The 18228-nt window shown below is 34.7% G+C and overlaps 2 non-coding genes across 2 annotated transcripts; both read right to left on the reverse strand.

Moving 5' to 3' along the window:
- Window positions 1-6587: 6587 nt before the first annotated feature.
- On the reverse strand, window positions 6588-6661 carry TRNAW-CCA (transfer RNA tryptophan (anticodon CCA)). Its single transcript has one exon. It is a non-coding gene; the product is annotated as a tRNA-Trp (tRNA).
- A 162-nt stretch (window positions 6662-6823) lies between these two features.
- Window positions 6824-6897, reverse strand: TRNAP-UGG (transfer RNA proline (anticodon UGG)). Its single transcript has one exon. It is a non-coding gene; the product is annotated as a tRNA-Pro (tRNA).
- Window positions 6898-18228: the final 11331 nt, after the last annotated feature.

An 18228-nucleotide genomic window follows, 5' to 3' on the forward strand; every position in this document is an offset into this window, starting at 1 on the left:
ATTTTAGATCTAAGTAATTCGATGAATTACTTAGATCTAAAGTAAAGGTTCACATCAAAATAGTGCTAGTTGATTAGAGTTACTTCGGAAACAAAAAAAGTAAAATAGATTTTTTTTGATTCTCTTAATTCCAATAAAATGCAACGAGATCTAGTATGAATTGGCGATCAGAACGTATATGGATAGAATTTATAAGAGGATCTCGAAAAATCAGCAATTTCTGCTGGGGCCTTTATCCTTTTTTTAGGTTCATTAGGGTTTTTATTGGTTGGAACTTCCAGTTATCTTGGTAGGGATTTGATAGCTTTATTTCCGTCTCAGCAAATAATTTTTTTTTCCACAGGGGATCGTAATGTCTTTCTATGGGATTGCCGGTCTCTTTATTAGCTCCTATTTGTGGTGCACAATTTTGTGGAATGTAGGTAGCGGTTATGATCGATTCGATAGAAAAGAAGAAATAGTGTCTATTTTTCGTTGGGGGTTTCCTGGAAAAAATCGTCGAATCTTCCTACGATTCCTTATGAAAGACATTCAGTCCATCAGAATAGAAGTTAAAGAGGGTATTTATGCACGTCGTGTCCTTTATATGGAAATAAGAGGCCAAGGGGCCATTCCCTTGACGCGTACCGATCAGAATCTGACCCCACGAGAAATTGAGCAAAAGGGCTGCCGAATTGGCCTATTTCTTGCGTGTACCAATTGAAGTTTTTTGAAAAATGAAGGTTCAGAATGAATTTTGTTCGTAGCAAGAGGGATAAAACTGAAATGAAAGAATAGTCTTTTTTATAGACCATAGTAATAGTATAATAACTTAACTGGAATTTCTTCAGAATGCTCATTTGACCCAAAGCAGACGTATACGGAACAGCCAGAAAACTTTCTTTGTCCGAAATTTTGATCCGTATGTAAAATCAACTGCACAGTAACAAAAAAAAGTGGATTCTTTGTTATTTTCCTTTCTGTATTATTTCGAAATTCAAGGATTAACTAATAAATCACAAATCAAAAACTAAAAAACAGGGAATGGATTCATAATAGTATGCATATGACTTGTAATAGAACTTATGTTTGATATAAATATTAGTAGTGTAGAGAGTTAACGAATGAAGTGAGTTCATTAAAAAATAAAAAGACGAAAAAATGGAAAAAAAGAAAGCATTCATTCCCCTTCTATATCTTGCATCTATAGTATTTTTGCCCTGGTGGATCTCTCTTTCATTTAATAAAAGCCTAGAATCTTGGGTTACTAATTGGTGGAATACTGGTCAATCCGAAATTTTTTTGAATGATATTCAAGAAAAGAGTATTATAAAAAAAGTTCTAGAATTAGAGGAACTCTTTCTCTTGGACGAAATGCTAAAGGAATACCCAGAAACACATCTACAAAAGCTTCGTATCGGAATCTACAAAGAAACGATCCAATTGATCAAGATGCACAATGAGGATCGTATCCATATGATTTTGCACTTCTCGACAAATATAATCTGTTTCGTTATTCTAAGTGGTTATTCTATTCTTGGTAATGAAGAACTTGTTATTCTTAACTCTTGGGTTCAAGAGTTCCTATATAACTTAAGCGACACAATAAAAGCTTTTTCTATTCTTTTATTAACTGATTTATGTATAGGATTTCATTCACCCCATGGTTGGGAACTAATGATTGGTTCTGTCTACAAAGATTTTGGATTTTCTCATAACGATCAAATTATATCCGGTCTTGTTTCCACTTTTCCAGTCATTCTTGACACAATTTTAAAATATTGGATCTTCCGTTATTTAAATCGTGTATCTCCCTCACTTGTAGTGATTTATCATTCAATGAATGACTGAAAAATATAATGTTTGTTACTTTGTACATAAGTAAAACATTCAAAATTGTACTTATTCCTTCTACCCATCGCGAAGGATGCCTCCTATATTCGAGTAACTTTATTTCAGTAAATAGCAGAATCATGGATAGGGAACTATACTAGGGACCTACCTAATTTTATTGTAGAAATTTTTGGGCTCAATGATTGGACCATGCAAACTAGAAATACCTTTTCTTCGATAAAGGAAGAGATTACTCGATCTATTTCCGTATCACTCATGATATATATAATAACTTGGGCACCCGTTTCAAATGCATATCCCATTTTTGCACAACAGGGTTATGAAAATCCACGAGAAGCAACCGGCCGTATTGTCTGCGCCAACCTGCCATTTAGCTAATAAGCCCGTGGATATCGAGGTTCCACAAGCGGTACTTTCCTGATACTGTATTTGAAGCAGTTGTTCGAATTCCTTATGATATGCAACTGAAACAAGTTCTTGCGAATGGTAAAAAGGGGTGGTTTGAATGTGGGGGCTGTTCTTATTTTACCCGAGGGGTTTGAATTAGCCCCCCCCGATCGTATTTCTCCCGAGATTAAAGAAAAGATGGGCAATCTTTCTTTTCAGAGCTATCGTCCCACTAAAAAAAATATTCTTGTGATAGGTCCTGTTCCTGGTCAGAAATATAGTGAAATCACCTTTCCTATTCTTTCCCCGGACCCTGCGACTAAGAAAGATGTTCACTTCTTAAAATATCCCATATACGTAGGCGGGAACAGGGGAAGGGGTCAGATTTATCCCGACGGGAGTAAGAGTAATAATAATGTTTATAATGCTACAGCAGCAGGGATAGTAAGCAAAATAATACGAAAAGAAAAAGGAGGATATGAAATAACCATAGTGGATGCAGCGAATGGGCGTCAAGTGGTTGATATTATCCCTCCAGGACCAGAACTTCTTGTTTCAGAGGGCGAATCCATCAAACTTGATCAACCATTAACGAGTAATCCTAATGTGGGAGGATTTGGTCAGGGAGATGCGGAAATCGTCCTTCAAGATCCATTACGTGTCCAAGGCCTTTTGTTCTTTTTTGCATCTGTTATTTTGGCACAAATCTTTTTAGTTCTTAAAAAGAAACAGTTTGAGAAGGTTCAATTGTCCGAAATGAATTTCTAAATCTGGGGATTTATCAAATAAAGTTCGTAAAAAAAACCAAATTCTTGTTGGCAATTCTATAATTTAATTATGTATGATCAAAAAATTATGAAAAACTTTTTCCCTTGTTTTTTTTTTTATTCTTTTTCGACCCTATTTCGGTAATTACTTGTACCGCATTACTAGTCATAGTATGGATATTATATTGTCAGGAAGACTATTTTACCTCTTCTTTATTTCTTTGTTTTTTACAATACAAATAGGAGCGGTATTATTATGATTATTATGTCACTGGTGCCAGATTGAAATGTCATTGAATGTGTCTATTTTTATTCTAATAGAATAAAAATAGAGTAGATATTAAAAATAAGATAAGTAAATGGAGAATAGAAAAAAAATGAAGGGAACAAAGGATTCTAGAAGGAATTATGCATCTTTCTAGTATTCGATACCAGAAAAATTCCTTTTCTTGTTCTGGTGTCGAAATAATAAACTAATGAATTATTCTTGATCCCGTTCGTCAAAGATCTCTATTCTTAGTTTCAATTTTTCCCGGTTTATCAGAACCTTTTTTTCGATTTATTACATAAGTAGTGAACAAATTCAATGAATTTTTCAATTCTATTTTATATTAAAATAACTATAGAAAATTCTATTAGTATATTTTAATCTATTTAAAGGGTTTGTGATATCTGATCGATAGAAATATAATATTGTTATATTGGGATTGTATCATCCAGAAAGAGGGAATCGAGTGATTCTCTCTTTCTTTTTTTTCGCTTTGAAATGAAAGTATCGACCGATACGATCGCGAAAGAGATGGTCTGAATCAATTTTTTTTTTGAAGCAATTCAGAATCAGAAAGAAATGAAGTTTTTTGAAAAAATAGGAAAGATCCATTTTTTCATTTATATGAATAAATTAGTCTAATTCTAATTAGTAAGAGCTCAACGGGAACCTACCCCCTCTTTTTTTCTGATTTGAGGGGGATCCTGTTGAGTTCTTACGCTTTCATGTCTCCAACTCAGTTCATCCGATTATTACAGAGATGAACCTAAGCCGGAATATGAACCATAAAAGAAAATACCAACTAAACCGATCACAGGAATACCAGTTACAGTACCGATTATCCAAAGAGGAATCCTTCCAGTAGTCTCGGCCATTTGTCCCACTTCCCTCCCCATTTCATCAAGTGGTCGTGCTAGAGACAGAAACAGTCATAGATAATTATGAGATGATATCCTTCCGAATGGGATAAGATAATTCGTACTATTATTTAGTATTTTCTTTTATTTAATTGAAGAAATAATTGGAAAATAAAACAGCAAGTACAAAAATGAGTAATAACCCCCAGTAAAGACTGGTACGATTCAATTCAACATTTTGTTCGTTCGGATTTGATTGTGTCATAGCTCTATAAATTCGGATTAGGTTTATCGTTGGATGAATTGCATTGCTGATATTGACCCTAAAAAAGAAACGGTAGGTACAGCTAGTCCGTGAACAGTTAACCATCGCACTGTAAAAATAGGATAAGTTTTATCGATAGTCATTTGGTCCTCCTAAAAAGATCTACTAAATTCATCGAGTTGTTCCAAAGAATCAAAACGGCCAGTTATTAATGGAATTCCTTGTCGGCTCTCTGTAAAATACTCATTTGGACGAGGGCTTCCAAAAACATCGTAAGCTAAACCCGTGCTGACGAATAACCAACCTGCAATGAATAGAGAAGGTATAGTAATGCTATGAATGACCCAGTATCGAATACTGGTGATAATATCAGCAAAAGAACGTTCTCCTGTGCTTCCAGACATGCCGAGCTCCACATATTCTTGTACAGTCAAAAGGGGGATCGATTCCGTAAAAGATGAGATCAGTAAATGGAAATTAACTGAAATTTTATCTTTGTAAGATCGTCAATATTGTACCGAGGGTGTTTTTAGAGTATACCGAATCAGTATAGCTATCCTTCTTCTGACGCAGCAACGCAATTTCACAATAAGTATCAAAATGAAGCACTAAAACTAAATAATATAATTTGTTTCTTCTTTTCTTGCTGCTTGTCGATGTAGAATCATATACCATTCATTCAATAGAAAATTCTGAAAATGCCTGTCTGTAGTATTAAGGATTCTATCGGTTATTGGCTTCGGGCTAGAAAGCGAAGATTGGGTAAAATGTGAATCCGACTGGTTGGTTTATAATAATTTAGGAAGCAGATTCTAATAGTCCCAAAATTCAATGAAATTAGACGTGAAATCTCGAAATATTTCTTTTGTGTTTGTAGTTATATTTTTGTTTGAATCTTTTTTTATTTTAAGGAATTGGTTAGTCGTCCAGTAACAAGTAACAGTAGTACATAGGATTCGATGAACGAAACAGAACAACGAATAGAAGAATAATAAATATTCGTAATGCACGCATTATTGTTTTATATTAGACTCAAACGATCGTTCTTCAACTAATTAGAAGAATGTTTTTAATATGGAAAGAATAAGAATAAATGGAGAACCTAGTTTCGAGTGATCTGATCGTGCGATACTTTTTTTCTTTTTAAAAAAGATTTTATGGAAATGAACCCACTACATAAAATCTAATTAGTGGGAATACAATTTCATAAATAAAGGGCATTATAAGGTCATTCATTCTTCAGCGATTCAAAGAGCATTTCATTTTTGGAATCAAGTTACACAACATAGTTTATTTATTATTTTTCTTTTTTTTTTTTTTTTTTCTTTCTAATTATTTAGAATCCATTTAATAGATTTATATATTTACTAGATTTATATATTAAATTATTGTTTATAAATTCTTTATAATAAGAATATTTGTTTTGAAAACTCAAGAGTTGTTCAATGAATCCCTTGATTCCGAATTGCGGGATAGAGAGACAGATGATGAATTGATTTCTTACCTATGTCACAAGATTTTTGTTAGTATCATCTATAATCATAATAATAGATGAATCAAAAACTTTCAATTGAATATATTTTTTCAATTAGTATTTTTACTTATCCATCCGCGTATCTTTCAAAAATAGAAACTTAGGGAAGTGCTTTATAAACATATGGATAAAAATAACGTATTTCATTTAGCCTCGTCATGCCTACTATCACTAGTTATTTCGGTTTTCTACTAGCAGTTTTAACTATAACCTCAGCTCTATTTATCGGTCTGAACAAGATACGACTTATTTGATTAAAATTCATTGAATGCACAATTCAAAAAAAAGAAAGATTTCGGTGTTATTCAATATATTCTATATATTGTAGAGTTCTTTACCTTGTCAATTCAATTTCGAATTCTTGGTCATTGAGATTCATGGGCAATACCGATTAATATTTTAAGGATAGATATTACCTCTCCTTTTCCTCGTTCAACTAAATTGAAATGATTGAAGTTTTTCTATTTGGAATCGTATTAGGTCTAATTCCTATTACTTTGGCTGGATTATTTGTGACCGCATATTTACAATACAGACGGGGGGATCAGTTGGACCTTTGATTAATTAACAGTTCTTTTTTTTGATTGACCCCCTACTTGCTTTATAGGAGGTAAAATTTTGATTTCTGTTGAATTATTTCAGTATCATTTTGATTTAACAACAACAAGAATCGAATCACGCTCTATAGGATTTGAACCTACGACATCGGGTTTTGGAGACCCGCGTTCTACCGAACTGAACTAAGAGCGTTTTATTATCAAACTAAAAGCAACCCGAATATATCTTCGATACATATATTATCATAGAGAATATCATAAAATTAAATAAAAAAAGATTGATTCGATATATGTATGTTCAATTTTTATGGATCTCAATTGATTCCTCGTTACTGTTCAGAAGATAAGTAATAGGTAGGGATGACAGGATTTGAACCCGTGACATTTTGTACCCAAAACAAACGCGCTACCAAGCTGCGCTACATCCCTTTCAATTGGTCTACAGTGTTATTGTAGAGAATCCCTGTCTTGTTTTCCACATTTTTTATTTATTTCCTCCATTGGTATACACAAATTATCTTGCCATTTCTTCTTTTTTGTCTCATATCATATATAAAATATAATAAAAATAATAAAAAGACTTATATACGTATGAAATAATAAATATTAAATCCGCCGTAAAGAAAAATGAATATTTGGGGTGGGGCGGAAAGCTACATATTTTTTTTAATAAAAAAGGGAATATCTACCGAATTGAACTGTTGTACATTTCAATTTGAATTAGGAATTCCGCGGACAATACAAGCGGTTATTAACTATATATACATTTGATGGTATGTAATACCAGTATGTATTACAAATTACTATAAAGTAGGAGGGTTTTCAATGCGAGATCTAAAAACATATCTCTCCGTGGCACCGGTAGTAAGTACTATATGGTTCGGGGCTTTAGCGGGTCTATTAATCGAGATCAATCGTTTATTCCCGGATGCGTTGGTATTCCCGTTTTTTTCATTCTAGTTATTGACTTGGGAAGGGGTGAAGAAGATTAGAAAAACAATCAAATATCTTTGACTAATCCCCTTCCCCCTTCTTTTTTTTAGAGTTTTTAGACTTAGAATAAGTTAGAAAGAATCAAAATGGATTCAACCTCAGTCAAACTCGGACGCGGCGCCAGGTTCAAATTTAATTAATAAAAGAGTGAGAACGAAAATGAAAATGTGATGGCTAGGGCAACAATATCATACAAAATACTTAAATGAAAAACTGTACTGCGATTCTAAATTTAGAAATTATTGTATTACTATATTTTAATATTTGATTGTAACGAAATCTTTCATAATTTTATTTCGAGTTACCAATTTTTCTTTTTTTCTTCATTTTGGATCGGAAAATGGAAGAGTTGCGTGAATCAAAAATCCAAGGGAGGTTCATGGCCAAGGGTAAAGATGCCCGAGTAACTGTTATTTTGGAATGTACTCGTTGTGTTCGAAACGGTGTTAATAAGGAATCAATAGGGATTTCCAGATATATTACTCAAAAGAATCGACACAATACGCCTAGTCGATTGGAATTGAGAAAATTCTGTCCCCGGTGTTACAAACATACGATTCATGGGGAGATAAAGAAATAGATCGAACCGATCGGCTGTGTGTCACCCTTTTCCAATCCAAGGAAGATGAAAAATTACATATATTAGACATATTTTAGATTTAAATATAAACAAACCAAATCCTATTTCGATCGGATCTAAAATGATTTAGAATTAAGAAATAGGATTTTCGGGATAAGGAATAAAAAAACCATGGATAAATCCAAGCGACTCTTTCTTAAATCCAAACGATCTTTTCGTAGGCGTTTGCCCCCGATTCCATCGGGGGATCGAATTGATTATAGAAACATGAGTTTAATTAGTCGATTTATTAGTGAACAAGGAAAAATATTATCTAGACGGGTAAATAGATTGACCTTAAAACAGCAACGCTTAATTACTATTGCTATAAAACAAGCTCGTATTTTATCTTTGTTACCTTTTCTTAATAATGAGAAACAATTTGAAAGAAGCGAGTCGACCGCTAGAACTATTGGTCTTAGAACCAGGAATAAATAGACTTAGCTTACTCTTTAATTGAATTAAAATTCTAATCCAAACTCAACCGCAGATTGATTCTTTGTTCGAAAAATCCGAAAATCTAGATTCGATTGTCGTGTCGTAAGAAAAAGAAAGAATAGTGGAAGAAGAATAAATCGTTTTTTTTTTATTGAACATATTTGCTCATTTTGACCACTTTATCATATTTTATCATACTAATTTCTACTCTACCTTCTCGGAGTTCATTCTCCAGAGAACTCCATTTTAAGCATTCCGCTGGATTCTTTGCAATCTTCGTATTTTATGATCTCATTGGAAATCATATAAAGACAATTTCTATTTAATATCGCGATTTGGGCAAGTATTTTACGATTAAGAAGCAACTGCCTCTTGTACAGATTGTGTATGAATCTACTATAACTGTAGTCTACCTTATTAGATCGAATTACTGCATTTATTCGAGCGATCCACAACTGTCGAAAATTTCTTTTTTGCCTACCTCTATCCCGATAAGCTGAAGCCAAAGCTCTTATTTTCTGTTGAGTAATAGTTCGAGTAAGTCTTGAATGAGCCCCTCGAAAGCTTGATGCAAATAAACGAATTTTTGTTCTACGTCTCCGAGCTATATATCCTCGTTTAATTCTAGTCATTGAATAAATGAAACTTTGATGAATAACTAATGGATTTCCTTTCTTTCAGTTATTCCTTTCTCCTTTCCTAGTCTATTAATAACAAAACGTATTTTTCCAATGTATAAAATAAAAATTCCAATGGCTTTTGCTACTATAACCTTCCCGACCACTATTTCTTTTTTTGTTCTAATCACCCCAAAATACGAAATAGTATTTTTACTAGGTATAAAAAACAAAAATAGAGTAAATAAATAAAAATAGAAATGGATAAAGAAATAGTGGGTTCCTTCGTTTCTATGGTTACTTCTTAAACGGTGAGGTCCTCTCTATACACCGGAGCTCCTTCTTTTATTTCATCAATGTTATTGTTAACTTGTACAGTTCACCCTCTTTGGCTCTACCCATGAATTATCTAGTAATCGGTCTTTCACAACGAGATCTACCTATACAGTAACGGTATTTAATTATGAAGATTGGTTGGGTAGCTGACCCTCTTAGTCCGTTCTTGGAAGAATAAGGCTATAATCCTTCTGTTAAATAGGATTTCCTCTGCTTAATGGATAAGCATTTGTTACCAATGGGGAATTCTTTCTCATCTAAAATTGAAAATAGAGATGATTGGATTTGCACCAATAGAAACCATAAATTTGATACACAATAAAAGGATACGATAAATCTTTGTTTATTTATTTTCGGTAGTGAACGGATTTCTTCCATTCATTCTATCCTATTCACTGTACTTATAACTGATACGGGAAAAATTTTGTACTTTCTTTTGTCCCGGTCCATGGTCTAAACGAGTCGCACATACACCCTAGTACATGTTCCTCGACGCTGAGGGCATCCCCGAAGGGCGGGCGATTTGGTGACATTTCTGATTGGCTGTCTTGTGTTTCTAATAAGTTGTTTAATAGTTGGCATGTTGAATTGTATACATAATGAGTTGGTTTAGATCAATCCTAACCGGATGATTATGAATTACTTCTATATTCGATATTAATAATTAATATGATTAATAGTAATATATTAACCCCGGTAAAAAGAGAAAATCGAAAATTTCGGATTTTTGCGTGAAATACCTGCTATTTGTTATTCAACCGCTACAAGATCAACAATTCCATGAGCTTGGGCTTCTGTTGCTGACATAAAAACATCCCTTTCCATGTCTTCGGATATAACCCATAAGGGTTTGCCTGTTCTTTGTACATAAACCCTTGTGAGGATTTCGCGCAGCCTCAGTAGTTCTTTCGCTTCCAGGATAAATTCTACCGTTTGTGCCTCATAAAAAGAACTAGCAGGTTGATGGATCATTACCCTGATGATTTAATAAATGGTTTTCTCTATCTTACATCATTATCATGATGAGTCAAAGATAATAAAAAAAAGATAGGATTAACAACCGTACAGGCATCCTTTGTGCAGTGCATACGGCTCCACAATGGAATTCATTTTTACCTTCCAGCGAAGGAATAGAAAATATAGGATCTAGCAGACCCAGAGCAGTAAATGATCCAATAACCACCCTTCCTTTTTTTTAGTAATTTCAAAATACTATGATGGTTCCGTTGCTTTATGATTTCGTTTGTTATTCAGCAATCCCAAAGTTTCTTTTTTTTATTTTTTTTCTTAAAAATAAATATTTCGTAGTCTTTCATAACAGAAATATTGTTAAGAGTCTTCCGTCGTGAAAACAAAAAAGTTTGTGACGCTGAAAGAGGCCTCCGCGATAAATCAGCCTACAATCGGAAATGCCTTTTATCTCATACTACTCTTTCGATACATAACCTAATGGTTTAGAAAAAAAAAATTCTCATATCGAATTCAAAGTGCCATGCTATTATTACTTAATATTTTATATGGCGAAGGCATAGTTTTCTTTTTGTCTAAAAAAAACTCATTGGCGCCGAGCGTGCGGGAATGCTAGACGTTTGGTAATTTCTCCTCCGACTAGAATAAAAGATCCCATTGAAGCGGCTAATCCCATGCATATTGTCTGTACATCTGGTTGCACAAATTGCATAGTATCATAAATACCTAATCCGCTTATTACCCCTCCACCGGGAGAGTTTATAAATAAATACAGATCTTTGGTATCATCCTCCATACTGAGATATACCATAAGACTAATAAGTTGATTCGAAATATCACTATCAACCTCTTGGCCTAAAAAAAGTAATCTTTCTCGATAAAGTCGGTTGATTAGGATAAAATTGTATCCCTTAAGAACCGTACGGGCACCTTTTGATGCATACGGTTCAAAAAAAATAGCGAAAAAAGAATCAATGTTTAGATTTTAGCCTTCTTTAGAGGACTCTTTCTAACTTCTAATGAAGGGGCTTTTTCTTACCTTCCATTTTTTTTTCAAAATGGATGAGTTTTGTCCTTTGGCCCGCGGTCGTTTATCTATACTATAAATTTCAATAAATAAAAAAACAATTCATTAAATTTTCAATTTATCGAACTAACTTTTCATTGATATATTGTTTCATCGAGATTCAATTTCAATTCCGATGTCATTTTCTTGTTCCAAAATGGTCTTCTTCAATTCTTTTAGGTTTATGCTCTACTCCGAGTCAAGATCTGCCCGATTTGGATTTGCACATATAGGACAAATGCCCCAATAGCATGGCTTTTTGCTACGACTTCTTTTTTTTTTTCAATTTACTTCATATTACTCGATTGATTAAAAGTTTTCTATCAATGCTATTGATAAATCGAATATGATACAAGTAGTAGTAATCATAGAATAGATAGATTCCAAATTGAGTTTTTTCTAAGCGGAGCCTGGATACTTCATTTTATTAGTACAACCGAGAAAACCATAAATTATTCTAATTGATAATATTAATCTGGATACCCCCCAAAAAATAGATCTAATTGCACTTCACGCTCCAAATTTTTGATGATTAAATCAATCCGTCTTGGGCGAAAGAGAGGATATCTCGATCGGGGGAGAGAACGGGGAAATACCATATGACCCAATATATCTGACAAGTCGCACTATAGGTCAACCCACGATGCGTCTTCCTCTCCGGGACTTCGAAAAGGTACTTTTGGAACACCAATAGGCATTAAAGCAAAGAAAAAAGAATTAAGTACTATAGCTAACTTTGATGTGGAAGCGTAACAACGGGTTTATTGTCTTAATAAATAAGATGGGCCTTTATCAGATTTTATCTTTTAGCATATTTTATACATAGATTTAATAAGTTCATAAAAAAGGAAAACAGAATTAATAAGGGAAACTTCTTCCCGAATAGGTTTTTGAATGATGAACAAGTATGTATACATTCACTCCTATAAAATAGGATCAATTCCCATCTACCATTGCGTATTGGTACTTATCGAGTATAGAATAGATCTGCTTCTTTTTGTTCCTACGAATAGAATCGAATTGTTCCATTATTACTAAAAGAATAGACTAAATATTAATCCTTTCGCCAAGATAATCCCCTCAAAAGGGGAGGTCCGTAGCATAGTTTTTTTTTTCAGTGCAATAAAGTTACATAGTGTCTATTTTTCCTTGATAAAGGGGTATTTCCATGGGTTTGCCTTGGTATCGTGTTCATACCGTTGTATTGAATGATCCCGGTCGTTTGCTTTCTGTTCATATAATGCATACAGCTCTAGTTGCTGGTTGGGCCGGTTCAATGGCCCTATACGAATTAGCAGTTTTTGATCCCTCTGATCCTGTTCTTGATCCAATGTGGAGACAGGGTATGTTCGTTATACCCTTCATGACTCGTTTAGGAATAACCAATTCATGGGGGGGTTGGAGTATCACAGGAGGGACTATAACGAATCCGGGTATTTGGAGTTACGAAGGTGTGGCCGGAGCACATATTGTGTTTTCTGGATTGTGCTTCTTAGCAGCTATCTGGCATTGGGTGTATTGGGATCTAGAAATATTTTGTGATGAACGTACAGGAAAACCTTCTTTGGATTTGCCGAAGATTTTTGGAATTCATTTATTTCTCTCAGGGTTGGGTTGCTTTGGTTTTGGTGCATTTCATGTAACCGGATTGTATGGTCCGGGAATATGGGTATCCGATCCTTATGGATTAACCGGAAGGGTACAAGCCGTAAATCCTGCGTGGGGTGTCGAAGGGTTTGATCCTTTTGTTCCGGGCGGAATAGCCTCGCATCATATTGCAGCAGGTACATTGGGCATATTAGCGGGCCTATTCCATCTTAGTGTTCGTCCGCCCCAACGTCTATACAAAGGATTACGTATGGGAAATATTGAAACCGTCCTTTCCAGTAGTATCGCTGCTGTATTTTTTGCAGCTTTTGTTGTTGCTGGAACTATGTGGTATGGTTCAGCAACTACCCCGATTGAATTATTTGGGCCCACTCGTTATCAATGGGATCAGGGATACTTCCAGCAAGAAATATATCGAAGAGTTAGTACCGGGTTAGCCGAAAATCAAAGTTTATCAGAAGCTTGGTCTAAAATTCCTGAAAAATTAGCTTTTTATGATTATATCGGGAATAATCCCGCAAAAGGTGGATTATTCAGAGCGGGTTCCATGGACAACGGGGATGGAATAGCTGTTGGTTGGTTAGGACACCCTGTTTTTAGAGATAAAGAAGGGCGCGAACTTTTTGTACGCCGTATGCCGACCTTTTTTGAAACATTTCCGGTTGTTTTGGTAGACGGAGACGGAATTGTTAGAGCCGATGTTCCTTTTCGAAGAGCAGAATCGAAGTATAGTGTTGAACAGGTCGGTGTAACTGTTGAGTTCTATGGCGGTGAACTCAATGGAGTCAGTTATAGTGATCCTGCTACTGTGAAAAAATATGCTAGACGTGCTCAATTGGGTGAAATTTTTGAATTAGATCGTGCTACTTTGAAATCCGATGGGGTTTTTCGTAGCAGTCCAAGGGGTTGGTTTACTTTTGGGCATGCTTCCTTTGCTTTGCTCTTCTTCTTCGGACACATTTGGCATGGTGCGAGAACCTTGTTCAGAGATGTCTTTGCTGGTATTGACCCAGATTTGGACGCTCAAGTAGAATTTGGGGCATTCCAAAAACTTGGAGATCCAACTACAAAAAGAGTCTAGTCTGATACAAGATTGCTCTGTTCTTTTTTTCCTTTATTTTTTGATTTGACATAGATAGGGTACCGGATAAATCTTTATTCGGATTGCTTACTTTTCATTTCTTTGACTCTTGTCTTGGTCTTTTTTTTATCCGTAAAAAGATCCCAATTAAACAGGTATGGAAGCTATAATTGTAAACCGAAATCAAATCTATGGAAGCATTGGTTTATACATTCCTCTTAGTCTCGACTCTAGGAATAATTTTTTTCGCTATCTTTTTTCGCGAACCGCCTAAAGTTCCAACTCCAACTAAAAAGGCAAAATGATTTCTCATTATCTCAATTGAAGTAATGAGCCTCACAATATTGTGAGGCTCATTACTTCAACTAGTCCCCGTGTTCCTCGAATGGATCTCTTAGTTGTTGAGAGGGTTGCCCAAAAGCAGTATATAAGGCATACCCAGTAAAACTTACAAGTAAACCAGATATAGAGATGGCAACTAGGGTTGCTGTTTCCATTATTATATAATTTCAAGACCACAATGGATCTATAATAAGATCATTTATTTACAACGGAATGGTATACAAAGTCAACAGATCTCACTGAATAAAAAAAAATATAGGATTATTTATGGCTACACAAACCGTTGACGATAGTTCTAGATCTGGGCCAAGACGAACTGTTGTAGGGGATTTATTGAAACCATTGAATTCGGAATATGGTAAAGTGGCTCCTGGGTGGGGAACTACACCTTTAATGGGTGTCGCGATGGGTTTATTTGCGATATTCCTATGTATTATTTTGGAGATTTATAATTCTTCCATTTTACTGGACGGAATTTCAAGCAATTAGATTCGATTCACAAGAACCCCTAAATAACTTTTCAATAAAAAGGAAAGTCTAAAGTATGTAGGTTTCTGCTTTTTAGCCCACTATTTTTTGGTAGTTCGATCGTGGAATTTATTTTTTTCTGTATTTCCGGAATATGAGTGTGTGACTTGTTAGAATTGATCCTATGGATACGACAGAGAAGAAGTCGGTCATCTTGATGAAGATGATTTGATCTCGTTGGATATTCAGTCTAGGCTAGTATCTGGAGCACAGAATATATGAAATAGATTCCAAAATATTAGAACAAATATTAGAACTATGATTCATACTTATCAGACCTCGTGGCCGGACTCCGAAACAAGAGTTAGAAGTGATAAATAAAAAAAATTTATTCTTTCGTTTCTACTTATTTTGGTTAAAGGATAAACCTTTCTTTAGCTTTTTTCATTATATTCAGTCATTGAATAAGCATTGAATAAGTGATAATCCAAGGGTTCTTACTCAGGGAATTTTTGAACTTTTTTTGGAAGGTTTTTTATTGAATCATCGTGGTTCTAGTCTGAATCTAAGGTTTTAATTGATTCATAGGGTCTTAACAAGATAATTCCTATCAATAATAAAGAAAACAAGAGTAAAGTCGCATTACATACAAATCAAAGAAAAAAAATAGGTAAATAGAAGATTCAAGAGGCCCCTAATGATCAATATAACTATGAATGAGCCGACTTGATATTTGGGCATTATAACTACAAAGAAGACTTTTCGGATTTTGATTCTTTCGTATCTTGATACAAAAAATTGAATCATAGCATTAAGAAGTTTGAAACTTTTTAGTACACATATCCGTTACGAGCGGTATTTGGGTGTTTCTGTTTGAGCCGTACGAGACGAAATTCTCATATACGGTTCTCAGAGGGGGGTCCCCTTGGTTTACCTATCTCAATAAAGTGTATGATTGGTTCGAAGAACGTCTTGAAATTCAGGCGATTGCAGATGATATAACTAGTAAATACGTTCCTCTCCTCATGTCAACATATTTTATTGTCTAGGAGGAATTACGCTTACTTGTTTTTTAGTACAAGTAGCTACGGGGTTTGCTATGACTTTTTACTACCGTCCGACCGTTACTGAGGCTTTTGCTTCTGTTCAATATATAATGACGGAAGCAAATTTTGGTTGGTTAATCCGATCAGTTCATAGATGGTCGGCAAGTATGATGGTCTTAATGATGATCCTGCACGTATTTCGCGTGTATCTTACTGGTGGATTTAAAAAACCTCGTGAATTGACTTGGGTTACAGGTGTGGTTCTGGCTGTATTGACCGCATCCTTTGGTGTAACTGGTTATTCCTTACCTCGGGACCAAATTGGTTATTGGGCAGTCAAAATTGTAACAGGTGTACCGGAAGCTATTCCAGTAATAGGGTCGCCTTTGGTAGAGTTATTACGCGGAAGTGCTAGTGTGGGACAATCTACCTTGACTCGTTTTTATAGTTTACACACTTTTGTATTACCTCTTCTTACTGCCGTATTTATGTTAATGCACTTCCCAATGATACGTAAGCAAGGCATTTCTGGTCCTTTATAGAGAATAGAAATCATAGATTTGTAATTAGTTATTTATGATTACTCAGGGGGGAAGAAGAGTATTTCATTGCTGCAAATATGGATTATTGAAAAATAAGACATGTATTTGGATATTTCCCTTCAACTCCACGAAATTTTATTCGTTATTTTTCAATAATAGTTGAAGGGAATTCTTCGAAGAGAAAATGGATTATGGGAGTGTGTGACTTGAACTATTGATTGGACCGTGTAGATATATGTCTTTTTATCTGCCACATTGGGATTCACAACAAAATGTGTCTTTATTCCAACCACCGCGAAAGCTCCATACAGAGGGTAGGCTGGTTCGCTTGAAGAGAATCTTTTCCATGATCAGACTTGACCATGTCGTGCATGACCAGGCTCCGTAAGATCCATTAGAATAGGTGATATATATGCCATAATACAGATTATGTTTTATCTATTTCACTTACTTAATAGTATGAAAATGCATTCATTTCCTCTGCATTGACTCGATTTATAATACTATCGGAGTGAAACAAGGGATCTAAAGAAGAACATAGGCTAGACTCTATTAGTAACAAGTAAATCCTTTGGATGTAAAAAGTATCAATATTTTTGGGGGCTAAAGCCCCATCGCAAGGTTTGAGACGACCCAGAAAGCACTTGAACATTATCAACTTTGTAAGCCTACTTGGGTATTGAGCATTTATCTGTACGAACTTAATTCCTTGCAATGGATAATTGTAACTCTTGAAAACGGAATCCGCTAAATTTTTTCTTACATTGAATCACTCATTTATTTTATATATGCTTGGATAAGATATCGATTTTTTTTTCTGGATCCAGTTGGTTCGTTTGATTTGTGCTCGAGCCGGATGATGAAAAATTATCATGTCCGGTTCTTTCGGGGGATGGATCCATAATAATTCACCTATCCTAATAACAAAAAAACCAGATTTGAATGATCCTGTATTAAGAGCTAAATTGGCTAAGGGTATGGGTCATAATTATTACGGAGAACCCGCATGGCCCAATGATCTTTTATATATTTTTCCAGTAGTCATTCTAGGTACTATTGCATGTAACGTGGGCTTAGCGGTTCTAGAACCATCAATGATTGGTGAACCCGCAGATCCATTTGCAACTCCTTTGGAAATATTGCCGGAATGGTATTTCTTTCCCGTATTTCAAATACTTCGTACAGTGCCAAATAAGTTATTGGGTGTTCTTTTAATGGTTTCCGTACCGGCGGGATTATTAACTGTACCATTTTTGGAGAATGTCAATAAATTCCAAAATCCATTTCGTCGTCCAGTAGCGACAACCGTCTTTTTGATTGGTACCGCAGTAGCTCTTTGGTTGGGTATTGGAGCAACATTACCGATTGATAAATCCCTAACTTTAGGGCTTTTTTAAATTGATTCAATTGTGAAATAAATAAAATATCACGATGTGTGTATCTAGGGAATAGTTGCTTCAAAGTGAATTACCCCTAGATACACATATTTAATGAAATTTTTGATTTATTTTGAGTATACGGATTCTGTTAAAGATTCAAACTTCATTTTCGTCTTTTTTTTTTATAAAGTTTTTTTACAACAAAAATCCAATGGATTTCAAATTTATGCAAAATTCTTTTCCATTTCGAGAATGT

Source organism: Cucumis melo, unplaced genomic scaffold (assembly GCF_025177605.1).
Source record: "Cucumis melo cultivar AY unplaced genomic scaffold, USDA_Cmelo_AY_1.0 utg001619l, whole genome shotgun sequence".
Lineage (NCBI taxonomy): Eukaryota > Viridiplantae > Streptophyta > Magnoliopsida > Cucurbitales > Cucurbitaceae > Cucumis > Cucumis melo.